Below are 17,797 nucleotides of genomic sequence, written 5' to 3'. Positions count from 1 at the left end.
CCCTCACCAATACTTGACATTTCAATTGCAGTTGTCAAAATAGTACATTTAGATAGTCATATTTACTTCCCTAAACACACAAAAAAGTAGGATATTCCCTTCAAAGAGACTATGAAATTTTGAATTTGATTAATACACCGCTGAAAAGTTTTCTATTTATAAGTTTATGCCTTCTGAAATTTTTACCATTCCCCTGGCTTCAAATTAAGGAAGAGGAAGCTTAGCTTGTTGAATCAGTCAATGCTATTTTCAGAAATTCATTTGTAGAGTTTAAAATTCTTATCCTGTGATGAATATGTACTAGATAATAAAAAACAATCAGTATGAACATGCTAGATCAAACAATCAATATACAATAAAATCACTATTGAGATGCTGCAAAATCTAGCCATCATAAGGGAGGGAAATGGGTTAATCAGATTACATATTAACATTCTCTAATTTTAAACAGAAATCCAATGATACTCTACTTTTCATGGATTGGCATATTTCAAAAAAATTGTTTCCATAATACTGCTTATAAGTGACAATTTCAAAAGAGTATTACCTAATCAAGATAATATGGTATTGGTGTAAACCTTTAAAACCTATCATAGAAATTTGAAATTTTCATAGTTTTTTTTCCAGTATGATACTTAGTGATAGATTACAGACTCCTAAAAATGCTCCCATGAAAAGCAGAAGAACTTCTTGGGCTTTATTTCCTTTTTGAAATGTTTTCACACATGGGCATTTAAAAATGGTGGCTAGAGGAGTTCCCGTCATGGCACAGTGGTTAACAAATCTGACTAGGAACCATGAGGTTGCAGGTCCGATCCCTGCCCTTGCTCAGTGGGTTAACGATCTGCAATTGCCGTGAGCTGTGGTGTAGATTGCAGATGAAGCTTGGATCCCACATTGCTGTGGCTCTGGAGTAGGCTGGCTGCTGCAGCTCCGATTCAGCCCCTAGCCTGGGAATCTCCATATGCTGTGGGAGTGGCCTAAGAAATGGAAAAAAGACAAATAAAATGAAATAAAATAAAAATAAAAATGGTGGCTAGAAAATCTAAGACATTTGGTGGTTCTTAGTGTCTAAAACTGTAATGGATAATTTAAAATGTCCTGAGTCTTATTTCATCCTTCAAATATATGGGCATATCTATGTATCTCAACAAGTTGGTTTAGTGTTTTAATCCTCAGAAACTAGAGAAGGGACTGAAGAAATATAGATGTTAAGAAAATACACAAATGAATGGTCTTTACTTCTAGTGTAATTATTATGTAGTTTTTATTTTTTATTTTTTGGTTTATTTTTTGATTCTGTCATGATGTTTTATTGTATAATTTATCCTTACTGTTTTTGCTTGAACATATTTTTCTGACCAATTATTTCTGAGCTTTTTATTTTTATTTTTTGTTTTTTAACATGATTTTTATTTTTTCCATTATAGTTGATTTAAAGTATTTTTTCAATTTTCTATTGAACAGCAAAGTGACCTGTCTCACACACACGCACACACATATACATTATTTTTGTCACATTATCATCCATCTTGCTCCATCATGAGTGACTAAATATAGTTCTCAATGCTACACAGCAGGATCTTATTGCTTATCTATTCAAAATTTAATAGTTTATTAGGCAATTTTTAAAGATAAGTTACTTTAGTATCCAGAAACATTTTAAGTACTTTTTAAAAAGACATAAATTTTGTATATACATTATAAAATATATTAATAATATTTATATTCTATGTATGTGTATATATATTTTGATATTCAAGCCACACAACTTATACATACATAATTGTGTTATTAACTTCTAATAACAAGAAATGTTAGCTTGTGTTTTAAATTTATTATTCAATATCTTGTTTTCCAATGTTGTGCTCCAGACAGTACGCAGAGCTTTGGATAACAGAAATGGACTGTCCAGTCATTGTGCAAAGAATGCTTACAATCTCATATTAGAGACAGTAATTTAATAAACAAGTTTTTATTTACGCAATGCTTAAAGGAGTTGGTTTATTATGAATTACAGACAAGAAACATTTATATATTTGCCAGAAGGATCAAGAAGTGGAGTGATTTTCCTGGAAGATTGATAAAGAGTTGATTGCTGTAATTGAAACACAATGATATATTTTACCAAGGCAGTTTTCATTGCCCTTTATAAGCTAATAATTTGGAGTGTTTTTCTTCTTTTTTCCCAGCTTTATTGAGATGCAAGTGACCACACTGTGTTCCTTAAGTTGTACAATATAAATTTTGGTATAATTTGTGAAACTGTTGCCACTATAATTTAATAAACAGATTTATTACCTCACATAATTTTCTTTTTATTTCTGCTGTGTTGAGTAAATTTAAGATCAACTTTCTTAGCAAATTTAAAGTGTATAACACAGTATTGTCAATAAGTCAGCACATTGTGGATATGATCTCCAGAAACCATTCATGTTAAAACAGAAATTTTGTGCCATTTGATCAACATCACCATCCAAATTCCCCACTCCTCCAGCCCCTGATAACAACCATTCTACTCTGTTTCTTTAAGATCAACTCTTGCTCATACAAATGAAAACATATGGTATTTGTCATTCACTATCTGACTTATTTCACTAAGCAGAATGCCTTCAAGTCCATCCATGTTTTTGCAACCATGATTTTTTAGGAGAGCAAAATTTACCATTCCAAAATATGCATCTTTAATATGAGGATTATTTTTGAATTGAATATTTTTAAGAAACAGAAAAAAATAGACAAACCTCTGGCTAGACTCACCAAGAAGAGGAGAGAAAAAGCCCAAATAAACAAAATCAGAAATGAAAAAGGAGAAATCACAAAAACACTAAAGAAATATAAAAAAAATAAGAGAATACTATCAACAATTATACGCCAAGAATTCAAAAACCTAGGAGAAACTGATGTCTTTCTAGAGACCTACACCCTGCCAAAACTGAATCGAGAACAAATAGATCAACTGAACAGACCAATCATGAGAAATGAAATTGAATATGTCATAAAAACACTCCCTACAAATAAAAACCAAAGAACAGATGGCTTCACAGTAGAACTCTACCAAACATACACAGAGGAAATTATACCCATCCTCCTTAAACTTTTTCAAAAGGTTAAAGAAGAAGGAACACTCCCAAAGACATACTATGATGCCACCAAAACCCTAACTCCAAAACCTGACAAAGATACCACCAAAAAAGAAAACTATTGGCCAATATATTTGATGAATTTAGATGCAAAAATTCTCAACAAAATTTAAGCTAACCAAATCCAACAACATATCAAAAAGATCATAAACCACAATGAGGTGGGATTCATTCCAGGTGAACAAGGATGGTTCAACATATGCAAATCAAACAACATCAAACACCACATTAAAAAAAGAAAAGTCAAAAACCACATGGTCATCTCAATAGATGCAGAAAAAGAATTTGACATCCAACATCTCTTCATGACAAAAACTCTTACCAAAGTGGGTATAGAGGGAACATTGCTTCACATAATCAAAGCTATTTATGACAAACCCACAGCAAACATAATATTGAATGGAGAAAAGCGGAAAGCCTTTGAACTAAAATCTGGAACAAGACAAGGATGCCCACTCTCACCACTGTTATTCAACATAGTATTGGAAGTCATAGCCACAGCAATCAGACAAATGAAAAAAAAATAAAAGGCATCCAAATAGGAATAGAAGAGGTAAAACTGTCACTGTATGCACATGACATGATACTATATATAGAAAACCCTAAGAGTGCCTCCCAAAAACTACTTGAACTGATCAACAAATTCAGCAAAGTAGCAGGATATAAGATTAACATTCAGAAATCAGTCACATTTCTGTATACTGACAATGAAATATTAGAAATAGAATACAAAAATATAATACTTTTTAAATTGCACTCCAAATAATCAAATACCTGGGAATACAACTGATCAAGGAGGTAAAGGACTTATATGTTGAGAACTATAAAACATTAGTTGAGGAAATTAAAGCAGATGTAAAGAAATGGAAAGATATTCCATGCTCCTGGGTTGGAAAAAATAATATTGTAAAAATGGCCACACTACCCAAACCAATCTACAGATTCAATGCAATCCCTATCAAATTTCCCATGACATTTTTCACAGAACTAGAACAAAAAAATCCAAAAATTTATATGGAACCACAAAAGAACCAGAATTGCCAAAGCAATCCTGAGAAACAAAAACCAAGCAGGGGGCATAACTCTCCCAGACTTCATGCAATATTACAAAGCCACAGTCATCAAAACAGCATGGTACTGGTATCAAAACAGACAGACAGACCAATGGAACACAATAGAGAACCCAGTAGTAAACCCAGACACCTATGGTCAATTAATCTTTAACAAGGGTAGCAAGAACATAAAATGGGAAAAAGACAGTATTTTCAGCAAGTATTCCTGGGAATCCTGGGCAGCTGCATGCAAATCAATGAAACTAGAACACACCCTCATGCCATGCACAAAAATAAACTCCAAATGGCTGAAAGACTTAAATATACGACAGGACACCATCAAACTCCTGGAAGAGAACATAGGCAAATCATTCTCTGATATCAACCTCATGAATATTTGCTCAGGTCAGTCTCCCAAGCCAACAGAAATAAAAGAAAAAATAAACAAATGGGACCTACTCAAACTGAAAAGCTTTTGCATAGCAAAGTGAACCAAATGAAAACAAAAAGACAACTTACAGAATGGAGAATATAGTTTCAAATGATGCAACTGACAAGGGCTTAGTCTCTAAAACATACAAGCAATTTATACAACTCAACAGCAAAAAGCCAATCACCCAATGGAAAAATGGGCAAAGGACCTGAAGAGACATCTTTCCAAGGAAGATATACAGATGGTCAATAAGCACTTGAAATAATGCTCAACATCCCTGATTATTAGGGAAATGCAAATCAGAACTACCATGAGATACCACCTCACACTGGTCAGAAGGGCCATCATTAATAAATCCACAAATAACAAATGCTGGAGGGGTTGTGGAGAAAAGCGAACCCTCCTGGACTGTTGGTGGGAATGTAAGCTGGTACAGCCCCTAAGGAGAATGGTATGGAGGTACCTCAGAAAGCTATTCATAGAACTACTATATGACCCAGCAATCCCACTCTTGGGCATATATCTGGACAAAACAATACTTAAAAAAAATATATGTGCACCTGCATGTTCATTGCAGCTCTATTCACAATAGCCAAGACATAGAATCAACCCAAATATCCATCAACAGATGATTGGATTAGGAAGACGTGGTATATATACACAATGGAATCCTACTCAGCCATAAAAAAGAATGACATACTGCCATTTGCAGGAACATGGATAGAACTAGAGACTCTCATCTTGAGTGAAGTAAGTCATAAAGACAAAGACAAATACCATATGATATGACATATCTGGAATATAATATACGGCACAAATGAACCTTTCCACAAAATGAAAATCATGGACTTGGAGAAGAGACTTGTGGTTGCCAAGGGGAAAGTAGAGGGAGTGGGAAGGACTGGAAACTTGGGGTAAATAGATGCAGAATTTAGCCTTCAGTTGGATTAGTGATGGGATCCTGTTGTGTAGCACTAGGAACTCTGTCTAGTCACTTATGACGGAACACTTAATGTGAGAAAAAAGAATGTATACATGTATGCGTAACTGGGTCACCATATGGTACAGTAGTATTTATTTATAAAATAAAAGATAATATGTGAAGTCATAAAAATATACAGACAACTCAGAAAGTTTTTTTCTTTTTTAACCTCCCCATTAACTGTCTAAAAGTATTTAAATAGAGGATTATTCCAGGAAGAGAAATATTACCATAGATAAAGGCACAATAATATGAACTAGGTGTGTAGACAGTGATGAACTTAAGACAACAATGTTAAATAAAATTTCTCTCTATGCCTCATTGTTTCTGTACAGCCAAGAAAATATGTTATATTGCCTTCCTCTGCTTTTAATTTTCAGACTCCTACCCCTTTCTCTTTTGTGAAAGATAATTTATATATTTTATTTTACCTGTCTTTAGAATCTCTCATGTTATAGGGATTCTTCCTATATACATAATTAAAATTGTTTTTTTCTCTTGTTAAACAATTTCATATCAATTTAATTTTATATCAGCCAACAGAACATAGGAGGATGGCATTAAATTTTTTCCTTCCTCAAAATTTCACTATTTCTAAAAAGCTCACCTCCAGAGTGGAGGCTTATCTACTTCCAGACCTCTCCAATTGCCGCATTCTGTGCCTGCTATATTTTCCTATCACAACATGCATCTCTTTATATTTGAGAATGAAATTCTCCATTCAAAGAAGGCTTTTTTACATTAGATTTGGAACCTTTCCTTGTATTTAATACCCATTGTTTTTACTTCATGGTAATATTGAGATTGGAATTAATTATTTGGTACTTAATTAATGTTGGGTACCTCAAATAGATCATAAGATTCATTGGTATGAAAACTACCTAATGTATTTTGTATTAAGTGCTTAATACAAAGCACTTAAACTTTCAAATTCACTTAGTAAACACACAATTAATTTAAGTATATCAAATTATTGTTTGAATGAAAGAATGAAGCAAAATATTGGGAACATAAGAAAGGTTACCTCCACAAATAAGGAAATAACATATATAAATTCTAGACACATAATGAAGTATAACACATTTGAGTAATTGCAACATTTCTTAAGATTGGGCTTTAGAATAAATGTTTTATCAATTAAAGTATTTGAGACATTATTTCCCTTGTATCATGCAAAATAATTTTACAAATACAATAAACACAATGTGTATGTGTGTGTGTAGTATAAATATTTAAAACCACCCTTTGAGTTTCAGTTTTTTCAGGGCCTCTTTCACACCCTTGTTCCTCAAGGTGTAAATCAGAGTGTTTAACTTGGGAATCACAAGGCTCTAAAACAATGAGGTCATTTTGTCTTGATCTAGAGAGTAGGAAAACCTTGGTCTGAAGCAAGTGAAGAGTATAGTTGTCTGGAAAATTGCCACAATAATTAGGTGTGAAGTACAGGTGGAGAAAGCTTTGGATCACTCTTAAGCTGAGCTGATTTCAAAATGGAAAGAATAATACAATCATAAGAGACAAGGACTCCTGAAATGGAGCTCAGTACAATGAAGCCAAAAATGGTGAATATCACTAACTCATTGACTTGCATAGCTGAGCAAGACAGCAGTAGGAGAAAAGGAATATCACAGAAGAAATGGCTAATCTCATTTGACCCACAAAAGCATAAGCAGAATGCTGGTGTCATGTGTACCAAAGCATACACCATCCCTACCATGTAAACCCCAGCCATCAGCAGGGAGAAAATTCTGACTGTATAGAGCAAGGGGTTGCTAATGGCCTTGTACTAATCATAGGCCATCACTCTCAGCAGTAGACAGAATCTGCAAAGATGTAGAAGACCGAGAATTGTAGAGCACAGCCATAGAAGGGGATTGACTTGTTCTGGGCAATTAGGTCCACCAGCATCTTAGGCCCAATTGCTGTGGAACAGCAGAGGTCACAGAAGGAGAGGTGGCTCAGGAAAAAGTACATGGGTGTGTGCAGTGGGGGATCCATTTGAATTAAAGTGATCACTACAAGGTTTGCCAGAAGATTAAGGAGATAAACAAGTAGAAATGTGGTAAAAAGGGTCACATTATTCTCCATGTTATTAGTAATTCCTAGGAAAATATATTCAAACAAGGAGGAGCAATTTCCTCTATCACTTCTTGTCTGTTATTGTCTAAATTTCTGAGAATATGATCAAGAAAATGACACATGCACGTGTAGCACTTCTGTACATCTGCAAAATATCATAAAACAGAATTTGATTTCTTTCACTAAGTGCATTTTTATATTTGGTAAATTATCCAGTGGACAGAAAATTGTCCACATATTAAAGAGGCCTTGATATCTATTCCCCAATAGCAAAAATTATCTGAGAAAGAACATTAAGAAACTTAGATGAAAATCTAGATGTCACTCATGAGGTATGTTACCTTCTACAACTCTTCTCTGGCTTTACTTGCCTTATCTCAGGAAATAAATTTGGATGAATTTCTCTCTCCTTTCCTCTTCAAAGTCATATAAAAGAGACACCACTGTTATAGATACCAGGCTGTTAAGTTATAGGACAAAGCTTTTTCTTTGTATGAAAATATTCACATGGATAGAAAAAAAATGTTTATGATTTTTGTTCCTCAAAATATAATTAGTTTAAGAATTTCTTTTTCCTAATTCTCGAAACAGTAAGTGACCAGTAATAAATCAAAAAATGTCAAATATTTCACTGGTTTTAGTTTGTGTTGTATTCAGTATTGGGTGAGTCATTAAATAAGTATTATTGTATTATTGACCTGTTTTCTCAAAGTTTATTACTGCTTTTCCACAATACTCATTACCTCTTTGTGGAGTGGTTGTCAAAAGATGAGTCTCTTGACTAGCAGAAGAAAAGAGCTAAGAGAAATTGAAAACAATGGAATGTACCACACATGTTTGCATCACTTTAGATTTTAAATAGTCATTTTTGTTATAAAATAGAAATGAAGTGAGCAGCAACACATGCTTATAAGATGCAAAGATTCTCTCCCTTGCGATTGTATGTATTTACACTAGTGTCATGTGTTTGCATGTGTACATACTTTTACTGTATAAGAGTATAGAATGTAAATAGGGGCTTTATCCATAGAATGAAGTAAATATATTAAATGGTTCATATGAAGATGAATTTTACATATTTTTATTTTAATGTGGTACAATAAAACAAAACATACCTCAAATTAACACATACATTTGTTCAATAATAAATAGAGAAAAGTCTTTCCTGTGAACCAAGAGCAAAATAAAATAAATAAAATGTTATATTGTGCATATTAAGAAATTTTGACAGATACTTCCTGTTCTGAGAAGAAATTATAATTGCTAGTCATTAAATATAAATTTTAATGAGTGAGCAGGTATAAGCAGAAAATGCTTTATTCATGACTCTCTCTTTTTTTCTCTCAGAAAGGTAAGTTTTACTCCCACATTTAAATTAGGACATTGAAACCTAACTGAGATAAGGAGGGCTTGAGTTCATGAACAGTAGGCAGACGGCATTTTATTTTACCAGGCACACTGGGACTTAAATCTCTGCAGTTACTATTGCCCTTAGGCTTTGATGTTATACAAACACTCCATTAATTAATTTCTGTTTTTGTATGTTCCCCCTCTGTATTCAGAAACAAATTAGCAAAGGCTAATCTTTTAGCCTTCACTGTTGTCACCAAACTGATTTATGTTAGGAAGAAAGCTGCAAATTTTTTTTATGGTTTATTTCACAGTTACCCTCCTTCAATATCCTCCTTCTCTAGTCAGAGGAAATCTAATGAAAATCAAACAGATCCCTGCTTAATCTCCTCTAATACCTTTTAATTGTTCACTGTGTTTTTTAAACCTTCTTCTTTACTTTCTCATTTAGGAAAATTACTACATTTTGATCATAATTTTAGTTGAAATATAATAACATACACCATAAAAGTCAAACTTCTAATTTATAGGGTTATTTGGCTTTTAATGTATTTCATTACAAATATATACCTTGAGAACATTTTGATCACTGCAATAAGAAACTCATGTCTATTGCCTGTCACTCCCCTTCTCCCCCTCCCCCAGCCCTGGAAACCACTATTCTACTTTCTAATTCTAAGTAGTTTCCTCTTCAGCCATCTCATATAAAAAGTATCAACCAATATGGATCTATTTACTGTCAGACTTCTTTGGTAAAATATTTTCAAAGATCATCCATGTTGTAGCATGTGTTAGATTTTTTGTTTCATTAAAGGGTAGAATAATATTTCATTTTATGAATATAACACACTTTATTGATCTGTTCTTTCATTGGATGAATGTCGTTTCTACCCTTTATATGAATAATGGTATAAGTTTCTGGTCAGTTCTACCTCTCAAGTCTGCTTTCATCATCACACATGTCTAACTCCCATTCTCCAACTGCATATTCAAGGACAGTTAATTGACTTTTAAGGTCTTTAATTTGTTATTAAAAATAATTAAATGTCTTTGAAATTCAACAGGTAACAAACCTTACTGTAATCCATGAGGATGCAGGATTGATCCCTGGCCTCGCTCAGTGGGTTAAGGATCTGGCATTGCCATGAGCTCCAGTGTAGGTCCCAGAGATGGCTCAGATCATGCATTGCTTGGGCCCTAGTGGAGGCTGGTGGCTTCAGTTCCAACTGGATCCCTGGCCTGGGAACTTCCATATGCTGTGGGTGCAGCCCTGAAAAGAGAGAAAGACAAAAAAAATTAAATGTCTTTAATTTGTTTTTAAATGTTTGCCTCATTGTTTCATAGTAAACTCTCCTCTGAATTATATTTATTCATTTCAGAATGTCTCCACTACATTTAAGCCTCAGGAATAAGATCAATGCTTATTTTGTACTTTCTAAACTCCATGGTAATATGATTTGAAACATTGGTGTTTTCTAAATATTAATTGTTATATATTTCTCTCTATTAAAGTGGAGAATGATGTACAAAGAGTAGAAATATTCTATTTGGAGATTTTTCTACTGATACAACTCATATACACAAAGATGATTCACTTAAAGATTGTACATAGGTGATGATTTTTCTAAATCAGCAGTTACATACTTTTTTGGGGGTCTTTTTATATTTTTAGGACCACACCCATAGCATATGGAGGTTCCCAGGCTAGGAGTCCAGTTGGAGCTGCAGCCACCGGACTATGCCACAGCCATAGCAATGTGTGATCAGAGCTGTGTCTGCAACCTACACCACAGCTCACAACAATGCTGGGTCCTTAACCCACTGAGCAAGGCCAGGGATCATACCGACATTCTCATGGATGCTAGTTGGGTTGCCACAATGGAAACTCCTATATTTTTTCTTAAAATAAGTTGCTTGCTATTATCCACATCAATTCTATGCAAAATTATAAAATACCAGATATTCCTTTTAAGGTCTTCCCCTAATGCTCTCTAGCATATAGCAATGGAATTCTTTATACTCCTAAAACTTTGGTCTACCATCTTGGTATCTAGTGTTATTGGGCTACTTCCCAGAGCTCCCAAACAAATCCTCCTTTCACAATGATCTGAATGATAGAAACATCTGTCACTATCCCTTCTATGTGTGTTGAAGTACTGAAAATTACAAAGTGACTTTGTAAGTATGTGCACACCAAAAGGTAAAAGAGATGGTATGCACATATAGATTTAATTAAAATACTAAAATCTATTAATAAATAAACCTGGAGTTAGAAATTACAGAGCTCTACAAGGGGCTAAAGATAGTATGGGAAGATTAAAAATAGCAGTACACTTTCTAAAAATTCTCCTTATAAATCCAATGCATATTTATCCTCCCTTTGACTTCTGATTTAGCTGCTTTGACAAACAGAAATTGGAAGAAAACAATGTCTTCTACTCTAGCCTTTAAGAAAACAATATCTGAAAGCCATGAGGTACCATGTAGGAAGTCCAACTAACCTGATTAAACCACATGGCAGGTTCTGAGATTATGTGGAGTGAGAATGGGAGAATCTGAGGAAATCTTTTAATCGTTCTCATCCTGTGCCAGATATGAGTGACCTTACGGTCTAACCGATCATTCCACTAAATACTTCATATGACCTCAGTCATTATGAAAAAAAAAATAACCAGTTGATGGTCATTATTTTAAGTCATTTAGTTTTGGACTACTATTTATGTAACAAAAGATAACTAGAACAGTGTTGGTAAACACATCAGAGAGAATATTTTTGAAACATTTATTTTTACTCTTATGTATATATATCCCAAAAGTGAAGAAAATTGTTGAAAACTTTGTATCTGACAAAGAACATATATCCCAAATATATGAAGACCTCTCAATAATAATAAGAAAACAAACAATATAAATTAAGCAAAGGATTGAACATACATTCTCACCAAGAAGATGTGTAATTCACAAGGTCATATATAATAGTTTACTCAGCATCTTTATTTACTAGGGAAATGACCATAAAGTTACAGCATCTGCTAAATGGCCTAAAATTAAAAATACTGATCATACCTAACTTACCATTTCATCTGAATTCTCATTTGGAATTTAACAGGAACACAGATTTTCTTCTTATTTGTTTTGGTTACTTTTCTGATTTTTTTGAATTTTTTTCTTGCTTTGCCTACTATTTTTTTCTGAAAAGCTAGGAAACTCATCAAGCTGGATTTTATGTAATCAGTACCTTTTTAGGTACTTTTGGAAAATGTTTCCTAGGGACAATGAGGCCTTTTTATATATCATGGTCATTCTTGGTGTGATAATCCCAACACTAAAATACTACCTCTACTCCTGGGGAGACATTGTTGACGCAAAGCTCAAAACACATAATTAATTGCTAATAATTTTCCACCACTTAATAAAAGAAACTGATGCATTTGTGTTACAAAAATTTTCTCTATCATTACTGATCTTTCTGATACATATCTTATGTGTAGAATTGTCCTGGATCACTTAATTCTATTCCTACCCAATGTATTTTTTCCCTCAGGTGCTTTCTTTTCCTGTGGGATGCCGAATTCCCTTGGGCTACATTTTATTCCACCAGAACCCAGCTTTAGCTTCTTAAACACAGCTTCTCCTCAATACTATGTAGACAACATCCCTTCAAACTACCCTCACCCAACAATTTGAAACTTGAGTTTGGATAGCTATATTACCATTGTAAGGTGGATAACCTAAACTATTTCCTAATTAGATTTGTGTTTTCATTAAAAATGGAGATTTTCAAGAACAGAAAAACATGCCAAGTGAGAGAAAAAAATCTACGTGTAGGGATTTCTTGGTGCCCCTGGTGACACTAAAATTCTGTGCAGGCAAATGTCTACCAAAATATTTTCTCCTCAAACTTGGAGTATTACCACATAGATTTCACTGCATGATAGGACACCCAAGATCATTATGTCTCACATCTGCTTGGAGATATAACTGGGAATATCCATGGGTGGATAAAGATAGTGTTGTTCCACAAGCAAGGAAGCTCTTTCAATAACGTAAAGATTAATCTAGGATGATATATGATATGAAAGTATGCACTACATCTTTTTCACAAATATATAATTGACACTCATTTTGTACAAGAAACTACTAGTTTAAAAAGTAAAACAAAACTTTCATGCAATTTGATAATGAACATACTTTGTTTATGCAAACCGTTTTTTAGAGTATAAGACGCATATAGAAAACTTTCAGTGAAGGTGCACGCTCCTCAGATCAGGCCTCACTTGCTCTGCTTTTCTGCACTGGCTGGGAGCCCAGTCCACCAGTGGAGGTGGGAGATACAACCAGTGGTGAGGCACAGGGCAGGCCACAGTAATGCTAGCACTGCTGACCTGAAGCCTGTGGCTAGCAAGGACGGGCAACATGAGCTAGGACTACTACATGGCTCATCAACGTAATGGTACAGGAGTCTTGCCAGGGCTCCCCACCCACATTCTGCATCCACTATGGGCACTAAGGGCTACACTTGCCAAAGGCCTAGGTCGGTGGTCAGGTGCTGGCCGTTGCTGCTCATCCACAGACTTGCTGATCATCTGGGCTGATGCTCAAACACAGTTCTTTGTCCCCCCAAACACCAAACAGTGGATTGCCTTGCTGCAGAGGGGAAATTGCACATTTAAAGAGAAAATATCACCAGTCTGCTTTCCACAATGCAGTGGCTGTAGTCATCTACAATTATAAACTCAAAGAGGAGCCAGTTACCATGACTCATCCAGGCACTGGAGATATTATTGCTGTCATGATTACAGAATTGAGGGGTAAAGATATTTTGTGTTACCTGGACAAAAACATCTTTGTACAAATAACAATAGCTGTTGGAACATGAATGCCAACAGAGAACTTTTGCTATGGCTCTCTGATCCTGGTGTCAATATCCTTTATTGTTTTGATGATTATTTCTTCAGAATGGCTTATATTCTACTTCATTCAGAAGATCAGGTACACAAATGCCTGAGACAGGAACCTGCATCATCTTGGAGATGCAGCCAAGAAAGCCATCAGCAAACTGATGACCAAAACAGTCAAAAAGATGATAAGGAAACAGATCTAGACTTTGATCATTGCTCAGTCTTCAAAGAGAACTATAAGCAGAATGATGTCTGGATTCTCCCTGCACAGGATTTCCACAAATCCTGTGTTTATCCCTGGCTTAGTAAACATTATACCACTCCTATATGCAGACTTAATATCTTGAAGGCCCTGGAAATTCTGCCAAACTTTCCATGTACAGATAATGTAGCATTTGATATGGAAAGACTCACCAGAACCCAAGCAGTTAACTGAAGAGCAGCCCTAGGTGACCTTGCCAATGACAACTCCCTTGGCCTGGAGCCACTTCAAACTTTGAGGATCTCTCCTCTTCCTCAGGATGGGAGCTCACTCCTGGAATGGGAGAGATCAACATTGCAGTAACTAAAGAATGGTTTATTATTGCCAGTTTTGGCCTCCTCAGTGCTCTCACACTCTGCTACATGACCATCAGAACCACAGCTAGCTTGAATGCTAATGAGGTAGAAGCATTTTGAAGAAGGAAAAAATTGCTTTCTGACAGATTGCTTTGAAGGAAAAAAGAACCTATTTTTGTGCTTCATTTACCAGTCATGACACACTAGCATTTATATTTAGCAATTTTATTTTTTCATAAAATTGCTAATGGCAGAGCTTTGTATTAAAATAAATAAATAATAAAATTAAAAAAGAAAAAAAAAGTAAAAAGAAAACTTTCCTCTATTAAATTATGTTGCAAGTAAATTTTCAGGCATGAAAGATTCCTGCTCCCAGAGTAAGTCCAAAGAAAAAAATCATTACCAGCACCTAAGAAATTAACTACACACTCTTCAAAAATTGATGTTCAATATAACACTTTAGTTTGGATATTTTTTGAGGTATAGAGTATAAAAATCATACAGCGGCCTACCAGACAAGTGGTGGCACCTCCAGAGAATATGGCTGGGTCCCAAATACTTTTAAAATGACCATTTTCTGTGGCCTTGCACTTGCATTTCTGATTTTTATTTCACTCAATATTTTTTTTGAGAAATTTTTCTATGTCAAGGAAGTTCATTCATCCACTTTGTTGTGTATTTTCCCTAGGTACAAACTTCCCATAATATTATCTATCTGAGCTAGAGCAGGTGTCAGTATACTTGACCTGTAAAGTCTTATTGGTGACGGACACACCATTTATTTATATATTATTAATGGTTGCTTTTGCAATACAGGGAAACCCCGAGTGATTGTAACTGTTTATCAACTCCAAACCCTAAAGCATACACTATTTAAAACTTTAAGGAAAAATGTTCAAGTCTTGATCTAAAGTGCTAAAAAAATTTGAGTTGTTGATAGTTCTATAGTGTTGCAAATAATGCAAAGGAAAATATTTCCTCTGTGTCTTTGGTAGTCATAATTATTCTTTTATATTGATAATACTCAAAGAATGGCATTTTCAAGTCATAGGAAATTTATATGTCCAGCGGTATTAGTGATAGCTTATAATTTTACAGAGGTTGGGGCTGATTTTCATTCTAATGTGAATGGTAAAGACATGCTTGTTTACATCCTGACCAACAGTTAATAACCAATTATTTACATCTTGCAATGCTTTGGATGAGTCATAATACACTTTTATTGACTTAAGTTTTTTATTTAAGTTTTACTTACTGGAGGGCTAATAAGGTTTGATATTCATTTCTAAGACGACCCAATGAGATTCTTCTTTGAATAATAGGCCACAGAAAATGGTCCTTTTAAAAGTGTTTGGGACCCAGCCATGTTCTCTGGCGGTGCCACCACTTGCCTCTGGTAGCCGCTGACCCTGCCCCCAACCCTACCTGGCCTAGCACCTAGCTGAGCCCCCAACCCAGCATGGTAGCCCTGGAGCCACCCACTGCACCACCCTCACCCCCACACCCACACCCACACCCACCACCCCTTCCCAGAGCTGACCACATCATCAAAGCTGTTTCTTTCCCCCAACACATCATTTGACATCTGAGGAAGTATTTCAATGGATGGGATGCCCAAGGTTTATGTTCTGAAGAACCACTTAGTAAAAGAAGTCCTGGCGGATGAAGAAATTGCAGTCAGAATTATCAATGAGGGTGCTGCCATGCTTCAGAGAGAGAAAACAATGATACAATTAGAGACCCCAGTTATAATGCAGTGACATCCATGGCCAATTTTTTGATCTGATGAAACTTTTTGAAGTAGGAGGATCACCTGCTATTACACAATACCTTTTTCTTGGTGATTATGAGTACAGATGTTATTTTGGTATAGAGTGTGTCATATTTGTTCTAAGAGGTAACCATGAATGCAGAAACCTTACTAACTATTTTGCTTTTAAGCCAGAACATAAAAGTAAATATTCAGAAAGTGTCTATGAAGCTTGTATGGAATCTTTTGATAGCCTGACTCTCACTGCACTTTTAAATCAATGATTTCTTTGTGTTCATGGTGGAATGTCACCAGATATACACATATTGGATGGTATTAGAAGATTAGATAGATTCAAATGGCAACCTGCATTTTGACCAATGTGTGGCTTGTTATGGTCTGAACCTTCTGAAGATTTTGGAAATTAAAAAATCATAAGAGCATTTTAGTCACAATATGGTTTGAGGATGTTCCCATTTTTATAACTATCCAGCAGTGTGTGAATTTTTGCAAAACAAAATTTTGTTATCAATTATTAGAACTTATGGAGCTCAAGATGCAGGCTATTTGTTTTGCAGCTATAAAATGTACACAAAAAGTCAAACTACAGGGTTCTCTTAATTAATAGCAATTTTTTAAACACCTAATAACTTAGATGTCTCCAATAATAAAGGTGCTGTACTAAAGTATGAAAATAATGTTACGAATATTTGACAGTCTTTACCATTTATTGGAGGAAAAGTGACAGAAATATTGGTAAATGTTCTCAGTATTTGCTCTGATAATGAACTGATGACTGAAGGTGAAGACCAGCTTGATGGTTCAGCTGCAGCCCAGAAAGAAATCATAAGAAACAAAAGTTGAGCAATTGGCAAGATGGCAAGGGTCTTCTCTGTTCTCAGAGAGGAGAGTGAAAGTGTGCTGACACTCAAGGGCCTGACTCCCACAGGAATGTTGCCTAGCGGAGTGTTGGCTGGATAATGGAAGACCCTGCAAAATGCAATATGAGGATACTCTCTACCACATTGAATCTGCAGTTTTGAAGAGGCAGAGTGTTTGGATAGTATCAATGGGAGAATGCTATCCTTGAAAGATGATGTTCCGTAAGATTGTTTCAAATCTCTGAACAACACACATTACTCTGAGAACCACAGGACTGGCAACCATGGTGCCCTGTGACCCACAGCTTCCCAGGGCCTCTCACATATCCTTCTCCAAATGGAGAGATCACCTAAGGAGCTGGAGGGGTCAGCCAAGCTGACTGTAAATGTCACAGTCCCTCTGGAGAAACCAGTGTACTTTTGAGACCCAATCCCCCTTCCTCAATGGGGGCTTGAGGGATGTGGTACATTTTGTTCTGTCTAAGATTGGGTCATAGCTGCCAAGGCAGAGAGCAATGAGCAAGGGACTTGGGGAAATTTCCACTGAAGGACAACCACACCTCCGTTTATGCTGTGGTTCACACATTTAAGTTTACAGATTATATTTATTTTCCCCGCAGAATTAGATTTCATTTTTCAACTATAACTTCAAATATAATCCATGAAAT

General features: G+C 35.2%; 3 pseudogenes; 2 read left to right on the top strand and 1 right to left on the bottom strand.

Annotated features, from left to right (window-relative positions):
* Positions 1–6,842: 6,842 nt before the first annotated feature.
* LOC100625742 (olfactory receptor 5W2-like) lies at positions 6,843–11,555 on the bottom strand (annotated as a pseudogene).
* A 1,852-nt stretch (positions 11,556–13,407) lies between these two features.
* On the top strand, positions 13,408–14,618 carry LOC100625842 (E3 ubiquitin-protein ligase RNF130 pseudogene; annotated as a pseudogene).
* Positions 14,619–16,283: 1,665 nt separating this feature from the next.
* Positions 16,284–17,220, top strand: LOC100625921 (serine/threonine-protein phosphatase 2B catalytic subunit beta isoform pseudogene; annotated as a pseudogene).
* Positions 17,221–17,797: the final 577 nt, after the last annotated feature.

Source organism: Sus scrofa, chromosome 10 (assembly GCF_054392235.1).
Source record: "Sus scrofa isolate SSC_HxYL_T2T_F1_AM1 chromosome 10, Sscrofa_HxYL_maternal_Yorkshire_Landrace_v2.0, whole genome shotgun sequence".
In the NCBI taxonomy this organism is placed as follows: domain Eukaryota; kingdom Metazoa; phylum Chordata; class Mammalia; order Artiodactyla; family Suidae; genus Sus; species Sus scrofa.
This window is presented reverse-complemented; position numbering and strand designations above follow the sequence as displayed.